We start from the raw sequence: 14,610 nt of genomic DNA on the forward strand, positions 1-14,610 counted from the left end.
ATTCAATTCAAGGATATTCAAATAAATAATAATTATTTTACATAATATTTTTTCCTATATATATATATATATTTCTATATATTAAAACCGGTTCAAAATGGCAAAGATAAGGCTATCCACGTCGTCTTTAATTTGGATCATGATACCTTCCATACCTAACCAGTCTAATAGATTGTTGTGGTCCATGATACCCAACGGAGCGACAAAGTCCACCTCAATACTCACAGAAAAAATTCCTCAAACCATACTATAGTCGCACCACAACAGAGCCACCAGAGCGCCAGCCGCCAAGTCGTGGTCATGTCTCGCCGCCCCACGTGCCCACATAGAGACACCTAGCACCTCGATCACGCCACCGCGGCTCCACAGTGCCACCAGGTGCCTAGATCTGACTGGCTAACCGTCGCTGCGTCGCACCTGGTCTTGTTGTTGCGTCGCTCGTCTTTCGAGGATTCAATCCCCTGTAATCAGGGTGCCACCACATGGATAGACCGCTGGGTAGTGTCCTATCATGCCAATGTCCAAGCCCGCCCAGGAGGCGGCCATCCGACCCCGACGAGCATACCTCCCCTGCTTGGTTGCTTGCAATGCTAGGCATGTTGACATTAGCGATTGAAAAGAGCCAAAATGAGTAAGCAGCCAGCTCGTAACGTAGCAACAACCAACATGTGCATTTTGATTTAAACTTTTAAAATAGTTGTCTAGAATTTGAGTTTAGTAGATTAGTTATTGAATCAGTTACGACCATATCGTGTGTGCTTAATTATAGGTTATGCATATGTACAATTAATTATATATGCCCATAGACAGGCTAAACCCTATAAATTTTTCGAATACTCACCCTCTAAATCCTAGTCCCGCCATTGCTAGTTAGGTGCACGTGCATTGTTACGGTTTTTATATATTGCATCTCTAGAAAGAAGACTAAGAAGGTTGTTGAAGTCCAGCTGGGGGTTCACTGTGACTAATTTTAGACAGTCTACAGCAACATCCTCTATATTCATCTTCTACATTTATTTTTTATAGTCTTCTCTAAAAAATCCTTTCCTCTATATCTACTTCCTTTCCAGCAGTGTCCTCTATATCTCGTCCCCTATACGTAAATACCTATATTAACATATTTTATTTTAAATTTGTACGTATGTATTTGTTATACTCTCAAGTCTATTGTATATACTTTAGTTTTACTAAATGTGTTGTTTAAAGTGTAAAATGGATAGAGGAGAGGAAAGAGAAACTCTATATATAGAGGATCCAACAGTGTCCCCTAAATTTAGAGGACTGTTTAGAAGACGTTGTTGGGTGCGTAGAGAATGAGAATCTTCTCTAAATTTAGCGTATAGAATGGATCTGAAAAGGAAGGGTTCATATAAAACATGTCCACTCTCTGGATGGAAGGTTGAGTTATTGGCTAAAGCTGGTCGAAAAGTGTATGTCCAGCATGTTCTCATAGGGATGGTCATCTACTTGGCCATGGTTGTCGATCTTCCAGCTTGGGCCCTTAAAGCCATTGATAAAATGCGTTGAGGTTTTCTATGGAGAGGCTGAAGAGATGCAAAAGGTGGCCACTGTCATGTGGCTTAGGAAATTGTTTGTAGGCCTCGTGAGTTGGGTGGTCTGGGCATTTCCAGCATAAAATAACTTGCTTGGTCACTTAGAATGCGGTGGCTATGGCTGGCTAAAACTGAGCCAACTCGCCCATGGGCCTCTCTTGCCATCCAAGTCCCTAAAAAGTGAAAGATTTCTTCTCAATGGCTATGTAAACTGAGCTTTGGTCCTTGTTCTCGAATGCTATACATCAAGAACAAAGCAACACAATTGTTAACGATTAAAGACCTTCGTCCTTTGACGAGCCGAAGCATTTTTTTCCCTCTTCCTTTGCACATGTTGGTGGATAGCCTCCAAATCTCTGATCTCTTGACCTAGCTCCTCCTCCTGAGGTGTTGGGCTAGTAGCCTTCCTCTTCTTGCTCCTAGCTTCTCGCAGTGTCTCCTGATTAGTGTCCAGTGGCTGCATGGCAGCCCCTGGCACCGTTGTCTCTTCGGCGGCATTGCGAAAGTCGATTACCGAAGGTTGTCGATTGAGTTCACCGGAGGTGGGCGCCAATGTTGGTCCTTGTTCTCGAATGCTATACATCAAGAACAAAGCAACACAATTGTTAACGATTAAAGACCTTCGTCCTTTGAGCATTATCTCCTTTCGGATATAATGATCTTCAGACGAAGGTCATGAAGAACATACCTTCATCATCTCAGTAAACAAATATAAACGAAAGTACATGAAATACAAAAGAATATAAGTAATGATGATATATCAGTAAATTATTTATATTCTCTTTTCATAAACATGAATAAATATCCACAGTATTTATATTACATTGATACCTTCGGCTTGCCAGAAGGTGAAAATGCGAGAGTGACACAAGAGTGATTACAATCCAGCGTGAACAGTACGGTGTTACTGTTTATCTATTTATAGGCACGGGACGTAGCCAGGACAAAATTACATCCATGTCCCTGACATTTACTCTTAATCGTAAAGCAAACTATCAAGGGCTAAATAGTCTTTTCTCCTTTAGGTCGGTTTCGTCTTCCACCTTCGTCATCATATTAAGCCGAAGCTCCTTTAACCACAGCTTCAGCGTCTGTCCGTTCTGCCTTTGGGTTGTATCTTCATATCACACATGCTTTCACCAGAAAGAGAACCTTCGTCCCAAAACCGAAGCCTCCTGTAACAGTCTATGTTACACTAAAAACTTATGGTTAGTCACGTTTTTTAGGACCTTCGGAAAAGGAAGGCTCCCAACAGTAGCCCCACGCAGTATTAATTTGTTTCTTTGTAACAAAGTCAGATTGCGACGTGAACGAAGGCCTTTAGCCGAAGGTCCGAAAAACACCTTCCCTTCGCTAGAATAGCGAAAGACACTGACAAGTAGGGCCTACCAAGTTGTGAGGCACTGGGCATATAAATAGACTCGCATTGATAGCATTTGTTGCGCCATTTCAGTTGCTTGCGTTATTTTTGGCGTTCTGAATTTTCTTGCTCTGCCAAGTTTTGATTAGATTGTAAGCTTCGGCAATCGTACAACCGTTGACTAGACCCTGCATTTACCGAGTTTTATGAAGCTATGGAGAAGACAAATACAGAGAGGATCACTAATGAAATGTTGGCTGGGTTATCTCAGGATTCCGACGATAGTGAAAGTTTTGACTTAGAAAGTGGAAACGAAGGTGCCGAAGATCGGCCCTGGCGGGCGAGTCATACCATCTTCGGGAAATCAACCATCAAGCAGAGTCAAATTGATGCAATGAAAGGAAGATACTTCTGCGATATTTCTATCGTGAGGGCTGGAGAAGATAGCAATGTCCCTATGCCCGAAGCTGACGAAGTGGTTGTATACAGGAGCTTCATGAAGGCAGGGCTTCGGTTTCCCTTGAGTAAATTCTTAGTTGAAGTTCTAAAGACTTTTGAAATTTACCTTCATCATATTACCCCCGAAGCTATCATCAGAATGGGGATTTTCATTTGGGCCATGAGGAGCCAGGGATTAGAGCCGAGTGCAAAATGCTTCTGCAACATGCATGAGCTATCCTATGAGATGAAGGCTACTGGCAAAGAGCAATATCATAATAATTTTGGTTGTTACGGCTTCCTGCCTCGCTCTGATGTGAGCTATCCAGTCCCAACATTTCGGAAGAGGTGGCCAGGAGCCTGGATGGAAGAGTGGTTTTATGTGAAAACGACTTAGTTGAAAGAGAAGATATAAAGGGGATCATTCAACGCCCTATTTGGTCTCGCTTCGGCACCAGAAGGCCAGCCACTGCCCTTGGAAATGATATTGAAGCATGCCAGAAGGCCTTTAACACTGTATGCACTTTTATTAGCACAAGAGACTTAGTCCAGAAGCATATTGCTTATAGAGTATGGCCTCTTGTAAGTGGCTGGGAGATGCCGAAGGAAGCTGCTGCCGGGTCCAGTCAAGGCGGCTTAGTGAAAGGGAAATGTGCCCTTGGGCCATTTCTATAAATATTTTGGTGATTAGATGCCCAACACATGGCCGACACGTGGCCGAGCCAACGGTCGGATGGTCACACCGGACTGTCCGGTGTGCACCGGACAGTGTCTGGTGTGCCAACGGGACCAAAGACCCAACGGTCGGCTTCGCCAGAAAAGGAAGGAGATCATGCACCGGACATGAACTGTTCTTGTCCGGTGGTGCACCGGACTGTCCGGTGCACCACCCGACAGAAGGCAAGAATTGCCTTCCAATTTGATCTCCAACGACTTCTAGCTGCCTTGGGGCTATAAAAGGGACCCCTAGGCGTATGGAGAAGAACACCAAGCATTCTCTGAACAATCTAAGACACCTAGACTCCGCCGCCACGCATTTGGATCGCTGTGTTAGAGATTTGAGCACCTTTCAAGTCAAGAACTCATGCGCCGTGTTTTTGTGCTCAAGTCTTGGATTGTGTGCATGTGTTTGTTGTGTATTGAGTCTTGCGTGTGTTGCTTTCCCTCCCTTACTCTTGTGCTTCTCTTGTGATCAATATTGTAAGGGTGAGAGGCTCCAACTTGAGGAGATTCCTCGCAAACGGGAAAAGAACTCTAAAGAAAAAAGACTGTGGTATTCAAGTCGATCATTGGATCACTTGAAAGGGGTTAAGTGCAACCCTCGTCCATTAGGACGCCACAACGTGGAAGTAGGCAAGTGTTACTTGGCCAAACCACGGGATAAAACATCGTGTCTCTTGTGTTGCTTTTCTCTGATTGATTTCTTCTCAAGATCTCACTCTATAGCAACTTGGTTTAGTCTAACTAACACTTTTTAAACCAAGTCTGCGATTAATGTTGAATTTTGCAGGATCACCTATTCACCCCCCTCTCTAGGTGCTCTCACTTAGTTTATCTGAAATACACCTTCAGATACAGAGATCAATTCGATGAGCCGAACGATGACTGACTGGATCGTATTGAGGCAACTAGTGACGAATTGCTTGGGCCTACACAAGGGTCGAAGATGGTGCCATGACATTAGCCTTCGGAGGACGAGGCAAGAGGAGATTAAACAAAGTTTTTGATGTAATTGGTTTTGTATACCCAGACTATTGTTATCCCTCGCGAAAGCAGGGAAAGAAAAGAAAAGCTGCTACTTCGGCCATCTCTGCTACTCCAAAAGGGAAAAAGATTAAAGTTTTGACACACCAGCCCAGGTACATTGAAACGACCAGGGTGCCGAAGCTTGCTGAGGAGCCTTCTTCCGCTGTTGAGCTAGAGTTCCCCGCTCCTACTGAAGCCAAGGGAGAATCAGCTGAAATACCGAAATCGTCAGTGATAATGGTACAGGCGAAAACAAAGACGGCCGAAGTGCGCGAACTGGTGAAACTGAGAAAACAGTCGAAAAACCAAAACCAAGGAGGTCGGCAGAGCAACCGAAGATTCTGAGCCCATCGCAAGAGACGGAGCTGCCGAAGATGACCAGAATTCCTGCAACAACTCCAAAAAGGAGGAAAATGGCCAGCGTATTAGACGCGGTCATGGAATCAACAAAGGTACTGACTCCTGCCTCTGCAGAAGTGCCTAACATAGGTGAAAAAATACGAAGGAAACTGTCGAAGCCATCATGACCTAGTTTGAAACTAAAGCTGAGCCCTTAGCTCCCACAGAAACGGGGCCTACAGAGGTTGTCGAAAAGAATATCAAACTAGAGCCTTTAGATGCTACAAAAACTAACAAAGAGTCTGAATCCCCTACTGATGAAGCCTCTACTGAAGGATTGAAATATATAGTGTGTCACGCGGCAGGGAAAAACTATCAGAAGAGCAGACTGCTGAAGCTATACATTATGCCAAGGATTTGAAGTATCCCCTAGGATTCTTGGTGTTTAATGACAGTGATGAAGATGAATTTTTGTATTACCTTCCGGACAGCAAGGAGATATCTGTTTGCCGGGAGATGGCTGAGAATATAGGATTCCCGAAGCTAGAACTTGGCATGTCTGCAATGTCAAAGGATGACCTTGAAGACAGCCTTGCCTATAACAGTTTGAAGGTGAGGATGTTTTAGCTTATGAGCATATTACTTTTTGTGTCTTTTCTTATTATTGTGTGCTGATCCTTTATTTTTTGTAGGGCTTTATCCTAAGCAAGGCTTTAAGGGCGCAAAAGAATGCGGAAGACGAAAGCTACCAAATAGCCATTAGGAACCTTCGGTCAGAAGTTATCACGCTAAGGAACGAGGCGCTTGAAAAAGATAAAATAATACTTTCCTTAGTAGATAGGCTGAAGAGCAATGAAGCAAAGCTTAATGCACAATCTGAAGCTCATAAAGCCGAAGTCGAAGACCTTCGAAAAAAGCTTGCCAAAGCTAATGAAAATTTTGAACTCACAAAGGCAAAGCAAGAGATAAGTTAATGGACAAGTGCGAGGCTGGAGAAGAATGTGGAGGAGCTTCATGAGTCCAAGGAGAGATGCTATGAGAAATCCTTGGATTGCGCCAAGAAACTGAAAGACAACTTTGCCAAGGTGGGTGCATACTCATTGGAGCAAAAGTTTATTCGAGGTGATCCCGAAGGAGTCATTGAATGGATCGGCGAAGAGAGTGAAGCTTTTGAAGAAATTCTTAGCGACCGTGGGGATTTTTGTGCCTTCGCTAGTGTTCGAGGGGTTGCAGTGATTCTGGAGAAAACTGGTTGTGAACATGTTAAAGCTGCAACCCAGGCAGAAGCCGTCTTCTCCATAGACAACGCGAAGGAGCCTTCGGCAGAAGCTACTTTGATAGGTGTGAAATTTTATTCTAATGTTTGGATGAGGGGCGGCCGCGAGATTGCTGATGAAGCTATAAAGAAAAATGAAAAAGAATCCCATGATGCCTGAGAAGAAGCCAAGCGAGCCGAAGAGGCTGCTGATCGCGCAAGGCGTATAGGTATTATTACTAAATCTTAGCTTTGGTGTTTATTTTTGGCTTCGGATTAACAACTTGTTCTTTACTACAGCTGAACTTTCATCGCCACCTGAGCCATATGATCCCGAGGCCGATCCGGCCATGAAGGCAGCATTAGAAACGATAAGGATTGCCGAAGAAGCCGTTGACGAAGCTGTCAACAAACTCATGAATGAAACTGCCGAGAAAATATTAAAAGAAGATTGAATTTTTGTGTACTAAGAAATGTAATATTCGTGTATGAGTCAAACATCAAACATCTGTATGTATATGGATGTAATATATTTCTTTGTGATGCATGAAATCTATGTACATACTTGTTTTTGAGCCTTCGGCGAAAAAACACCTCCCCTTCTTCTCATGCTTCGCAAAGAAAAAGTCACCCCTTCTTATGCCACAACTGTTATATAATATTATTGTCGATGAAGATTCTCTTGGCATGTAAAATTATAATTGCCGAAGGTACACTTTGTGCTTCAGCACATTGTTCCATTCATCGCATATTTTGAAAGAAGCATCTTTCCTTCTCCACAATCTTGTTGCTGATGCGACATGATGTGTGATGTAATGCTATGCGAAATGATGCGATGATATGATGCAGCATGATGTTTATACCGAAGACACATACACACACGAAACCACACCCAGACTCTACATCCCCTTAGGAACGACTTTTGAGTCTCTTCACCTTCTATTTTGATGGCATTTAAGCTCTGCATACCCTTAGGAACGACTTTTAAGCTTCTTCACCTTCTATTTCGGTGGTATTTAAGCTCTGCATTCCCTTAGGAATGACTTTTGAGCTTTTTCACCTTTTATTTTAGTGGCATATTGGCTCTGCATTCCCTTATTAGGAACGACTTTTGAGCTTCGGAACTTACTCTGCGCTCCCTTAGGAATGACTTTGTAGCTTCGGAACTTACTCTGCGCTCCCTTAGGAACGACTTTGTAGCTTCGGAACTTACTCTGCGCTCCCTTAGGAACGACTTTGTAGCTTCGGAACTTACTCTGCGCTCCCTTAGGAACAACTTTGTATCTTCGGAACTTACTCTGTGCTCCCTTAGGAACGACTTTGTATCTTCAGAACTTACTCTGCGCTCCCTTAGGAGCGACTTTGTAGCTTTGGAAGCATTGTTAAGGGAATGTGTTCCACACTCGATGGTGTGTCCCCAATAATATTACATCAAATTGGAGATTAAACCTTCATGAATTGTTTTTCATGCAAGAAAATAAAATGACGGACAAAACTAAGATACACCATATTAGGATATTCTTTAATCGAATCGTTGTGGCACCTTTAGTAGATGTGCTTCGACTTAGGCACAATGTTGTTGACTGTGCGAGCTTCGGACTCCTCCCGAAACTCGTGTTGTTGCTGAGCATGGTGACGCCCTTCTGGCTGTTGACTACGAACCAGGGCAGGTGCTAGCGGTGGTGGTGGTGGCAACTGGGCCCAGGAAGCTTGAGAATGGCTTGCCGAAGCGACAGAGGCCGCAGGATGTTGATTGCCTACATACTTCGGGATATAGGGAGAGTAGCACAAAGCGGTATGCGGAACCTGCTTCGGCTGATTCTGCCGTGTTTCAGCTTTGATAATTTCTTTCTGCTTCTGAATCGTGACTTGGCACGTCCTTGTGGTATGCCCTTTGTCTTCGCCGTAGAACAAACAAAACAATTTCCTAGGTTGATCTCCATATCTTCCTCTAAAGCTTTTGCCCCCTCTGCCTCTTGGAGCTGGTGGCCTGAAAGAACTTTGTTGTGCCCCTGATGATTGAGAGTTGTGTTGTTGCATTTGGGTATGATTCCCCCTATTGTCATTTGTACTGGAATTATGAATCAACTTGACATGCCTAGGGTGGAATCTTCCTTCGAAGCCATTGGCCAACTAATGTGTCTGAAGGTTTCTTCCCTTCTTTGCCGAAAATCATTGTCGGCTCTGATGTACTCATCCATTTTCTGGAGAAGCTTCTCCAAGGTTTGCGGTGGCTTCCTTGCAAAGTATTGCGCCGTAGATCCTGGCCAAAGCCCCTTGATCATGGCCTCAATGACAATCTCATTGGGCACTGTAGGTGCTTGAGCTCTCAGCCGCAAGAACCTTCGGACATATGCCTGCAAGTATTCCTCCTGGTCCTGCGTACACTGAAAGAGAGCCTGGGTAGTGACCGGATTCGTTTGAAAACCCTGAAAGCTGGTCACTAACATATCCTTTAGCTTCTGCCATGACGTAATTATCCCTGGCCGAAGAGAGGAGTACCAAGTTTGAGCTACGCTTTTGACTGCCATGACGAAGGACTTTGCCATGACTGCAGTATTGCCCCCATATGAGGATATGGTTGCTTCGTAGCTCATCAGGAATTGCTTCGGGTCTGAGTGCCCATCATACATGGGGAGCTGAGGTGGCTTGTATGACGACGGCCACGGGGTAGCCTGCAATTCTGCTGTCAAGGGAGAAGCATCATCAAAAGCAAAATTGCCCTGATGAAAGTCATCGTACCATTCATCATCATTGAATAAGCTTTCTTGGCGAAGCTCCCTGTGTTGGGGCCTTCGGTCTTGGTCATCCTGAGTGAGGTGACATATTTCTTCAGCAGCTTCGTCGATCTTTTTCTGAAGGTCGGCGAGCCAAATCATCTTTTCCCTCTTCCTTTGCACCTGTTGGTGGATAGCCTCCAAAACCATGATCTCTTGATCTAGCTCCTCCTCGTGAGGTGTTGGGCTAGTAGCCTTCCTCTTTTGGCTCCTATCTTCTCGCAACGTCTCCTGATTAGTGTCCAGTGGCTGCAGGGCAGCTCCTGGCACTGTTGTCTTCTTTGGCGGCATTGCAAAAGTCGATGCTTGCCGAAGGTGGTCGATTGAGTTCACTGGTGGTGGGCGCCAATGTTGGTCCTTGTTCTCGAATGCTATACACCAAGAACAAAGCAACACAATTGTTAACGATTAAAGACCTTCGTCCTTTGACGCATTATCTCCTTTCAGATATAATGATCTTCAGACGAAGGTCATGAAGGACATATCTTCATCATCTCAGTAAACAAATATAAACAAAAGTACATGAAATACAAAAGAATATAAGTAATGATGATATATCTGTAAATTATTGATATTCTCTTTCCATAAACATGAATAAATATCCACAATATTTATATTACATTGGTACCTTCGGCTTGCCAGAAGGTGAGAATGCGAGAGTGACGCAAGAGTGATTACAATCCAACGTGAACAGTACGGTGTTACTGTTCATCTATTTATAGGCACGGGACGCAACCCGGACAAAATTACATCCATGTCCCTGACATTTACTCTTAATCATAAAGAAAACTATCAAGGGCTAAGTAGTATTTTCCCCTTTAGGTCAGTTTCGTCTTCCACCTTCGTCATCATATTAAGCCGAAGCTCCTTTAACCATAGCTTCAGCGTCCATCCGTTCTGCCTTCGGGTTGTATCTTCATATCACACATGCTTTCACCAGAAAGAGAACCTTCATCCCAAAACTGAAGCCTCATATAACAGTCTATGTTACACTGAAATCATATGGTTAGTCACGTTTTTGAGGACCTTCGGGAAAGGAAGGCCCCCAACAGTAGCGGAGTTACAACTTTTTTCTAGACCGATAGGTGGCTTTTGGGTCACATAATTGTGACTTAACCACTCGATTATTTGGGATCATTCCTAAGAAAATAGTTAACAAGAAAACAATGGTGGATGTTATCTCTAATCAGAGCTGGATTTCTAACATTCATGGAGCTCATTCTGTTGGAATTATCAGCGAGTTTCTCATCTTGTAGGATTTAATTGACTCAATTGTTATAAGACCTCAAGTTGAAGAGAAGCATTTTTTCGCCTAGCTGCAAACAGAAAGTTCTCCTCAAAGGAAACATATAAGGGTTTATTTATTGGATCTTCTGAGTTTGAGCCTTTTCATAGAATATGGAAAACTTGGGCTCCTCCAAAAACCAAGTTTTTTATGTGGCTGGTTGCACACAGGAAGGTTTGGACAATAGATAGGATACAGAAAAGAGGCATGGACCATCTAGAGAGATGTCCATAATGTGATCAGGATCAAGAAACCTTAGACCATATGTTGAGTGGATTTGTTTTTGCTTAAGAATTTTGGTTCAAACTACTTCATCAAGTGAACCTTCAGCTTCTTGCCCCCAATTCGAGGATAGTGCCTTCTTGAATGGTGGAGAATGTTATGCACTAAGGTCTCTGAAATCGCAAAGGATGGCCTCAATTCTCTAGCCATCCTAGGAGTCTGGACCTTATGGAAGCAGCGCAATGGCTATGTTTTTTACAACAAAAGCCCCAATATTACTGATGCTATTAGAAGAGTTGGGTTTGAGGTTGACCTTTGGGAGATGGCTGGTGCAAAGAAGTTGTGTTTGCTTACCGCCCCCATTCCGGGCCTCCCTGCTAGCTAGCTAGCATTGTGGTAGTTCTTGTTAGTTTTTAGTCATGGATGTGTTTCTGTATGCCTGTTATTGGCCGTCGTACGGGCCCCTAGTTTGTTCTTGTATCTGTACCTCTTCTTTAATATATTACCGTGCAGTTCTCCTGTGCTTTCGAGAGAAAAAAGATATAACATATCCACGCCTCTTCCATTCTAAAACGATAACCAAGAAAATGCAGTTTCACAATCGTTCCAGTTGTGGACTGAAAAGTGTTCATTGTTCTACCGAAAACCAAAAAAACTCCCAAGTAAATTCGACCAAACTTACAACACTAGGTTATTTTAACAGAAAAATATAGCTCAACAAACCAAACATAGAGCCTCCAGTTCCTCTGAAGCTCAACATGCTAGCCAGTGAAGCGACAAAACATGACAACTTCCCAACAAAGTGATTCTTAGCAGCAATGAATCCAAGCATCCAGCTAAGGTTCCCAACTAAATGGTTATGTGTTTACAACCTTACTGTTAGCAGAAACACTCATGCATCCAGCTCTTCCAGCTTGTATGCAAGTTTCAACACCAATCCTATTCACGCGTTGATATTTGTGGAGTTCAGATTTGCATTGGTTCAGAGCCTGCCATGATTTCATTTTTTAATAAAGGAGCTTGCTACTATTACAAGTCAAGACAACATGGCGTTGTTTGATGGTTCTTTTTCCCGTTCCAGGATACTAACTTCCTTCTCACATGACATCCCTTCATCCACGCCATGAGCCTCGCGCTATATTAGCATCCATCAGCTCCAGGAGAGTAAGAATTTGTAGTCAAGATGCTTGTTTTTACTCATCTGCCCATTCTTCAGCACGCTGGCCATGGATATCACCGCCGCAGCCTCATTCAACGTGCGCAACCTCCTTCAGAATCTAGGATTCTACACTACATTACAGCCTTCCTAACTGGCTGCTTTTTTAGACCGATGAGACCATGAGAAAGGGTGAATGGGAGCCACTAAAAATTCTCGTCCTGTGAGTACGTGACTTTAATCCCAAAGATCAACCCGAAAGACCCTTTAGAGACTCAGAGCAGCAGATCAGGGCGCAACACAAACCAGTATCGTTTGTATGCACCAAAAACCATAAGAACTGAAAGTTAAACTTCCTATAAATTATTAGAGTCAAAATCACTAGAAAGTCAGAGCGGTAGTGTCGGCCTTAAGTTTGGCAGTGCTAGAGGTCCGACGGTGCCGGTCGTTTAGGTCCGGCATTGCCGGGCAAACAAAAATGCCCAGAACGATCTCAAATTTGACAGACAATATGCGCAGGGTGTAAGAGGTTCCTTGGTGAAGTATGAACTCGAACAAACAAGAAATCAAGTCGCAGATCAGAAATCCTGAGAATGATGGGGTTTTCTCAAAACGAACTCAAACGAGAATCAACTCGGATCATGACTACGAACTGCTCCCTGAGGGTGTATGCAATGATCCAAAGAGTCTATCTCCACCCAAATCAAATGCCAACAGTACCCATGTCACAAGAACTCAAAGTTTCTCCAAAATTCACAAGAGAAAGGGAAGGGAGAAACCAAGAACATAAACTTCAGAATTTCAGCAAGAAGTGACAAAAACCTTTAGGCCGTGTCAGCGACCCTTCCTTAGATTAAACTTGAAGAACACAAACACAATCGAAGTACAAAACCGCTGTGGATCCTTGGCTGAAACTAGAGATGTCCAGAGATGGTAAATGTGAGTGTTAAAGCCCTAAGCCAAAACCAATGGCAACCAAGTGATACTGAACTATTCAGCCCTCCCCTCTATTTATAGAGGGTTATTATCACTTCCAAAACTACCCCTATTTACATAGAACTTATCCAATCCATTGGGGGGAATGGACCAATTCCTAGGATTTTGATCCGACAACCACGTCCTTCACACGGAGTTGCTTCGCCTTGACGCACCCTCCACGATCACGCCACGTGCCACCACCAATTCCCTCTGGAACCGCCGCCGCTGAGTTTTGAGGCCCAAACTTAACAAAACCCGCCATCCGTAGCGCTGGGTGGTTTTGAGGCCCAAACCACCAAACCCGTCGTGAGCACCGCACCTCGTGTACGTCCTCCACGACGAGGCACGTGTCCCGCTAGTACTCGACCACGCCGGCAACACGGTCCACGCCACCACGTCCTCGCGCGTGTGCATGTCCCAGGTATCAGCCACCGCGGCTGGTCACCCGGCTGCTCCGGTCCGTCAGTCAAGACCCAACACTCGTCGTTCATTACTCCCGGTCCATCTGCACGAGCCCGCATGACCTTCACCTCAGCCATCGACCATCGTCCTTGTGCTCCACACCTGCACACCACAAGCCGGTCGAGATGGTTGCACAAGTATAATCTCACACTCTGGTCAGTCCAAGCGCGCGGAACGGGAGGGACTGACGGTTGGGCCCCATACGCCATTGGCACCTAGTACGAGTCTGTGTGGGTGCGGCTGAGTGGCCGACGGGGCGGGCCCACAAGTCAGCGCACACGACGTGGCCTCGGACTGGAGATGTGGGGTTGTCACGTGGGGCCCACACGTCAGTGCCAAAACCCACGGTTGGGCTGTGCGGAAGTTGAGACGATATTGGGCCGGAGGGAGGAAACCCGGCCCAATAGAGGCTTTTTCTTTTTCTTTTCTATTTCTTTCAAATTTCCAAATTCCTATTTCAAATTCAAACCTGTTTCAACTTTCTGTTTTAAATTTCAGATTCCCATTCTCAAACATTATCCTAATGTGAATATAGATTCTATTGTTTATAATATTATTGTTTATTATTATAGTTATTACTTTCCATTCTTTTAATTCTTTTATCATTTCTGTTTTGTTTTTCCATTTAAAGTCAAAAATTTTGAATTCAAATTCACACTAGGTTTTCTCTTTTAGATTAAATGCATTACTCAAAAATCCGAGCATGAGCTGCACAATTCTTTAGTTATTTATGGGTTATTTGATTAATTTTACACCATTAATTGATTATGAAAATGGCAGGGAATTAATAAATCTCCAAAGATTTCAAGGAAAAATTCCCACAATCCTAACATAATTATATTTCATTATTTTTTCTGATCCAAATTTTTGGGCTTTACAACACCGTTTTGCGCACCATGATACTGGGCGAGGCCTCGCTCAGGCTCCCTATGCAGGGGAAACTATCTTCCGTGGTGTTGGCTGCAAGGCATTCCTAACCATGGTCGCAACTTGCCTCGCTAGGTGGAGACGTGAGTCCGTCTTCTGACCCTGACAAGAG

Source organism: Zea mays, chromosome 1 (assembly GCF_902167145.1).
Source record: "Zea mays cultivar B73 chromosome 1, Zm-B73-REFERENCE-NAM-5.0, whole genome shotgun sequence".
NCBI classification, from domain to species: domain Eukaryota; kingdom Viridiplantae; phylum Streptophyta; class Magnoliopsida; order Poales; family Poaceae; genus Zea; species Zea mays.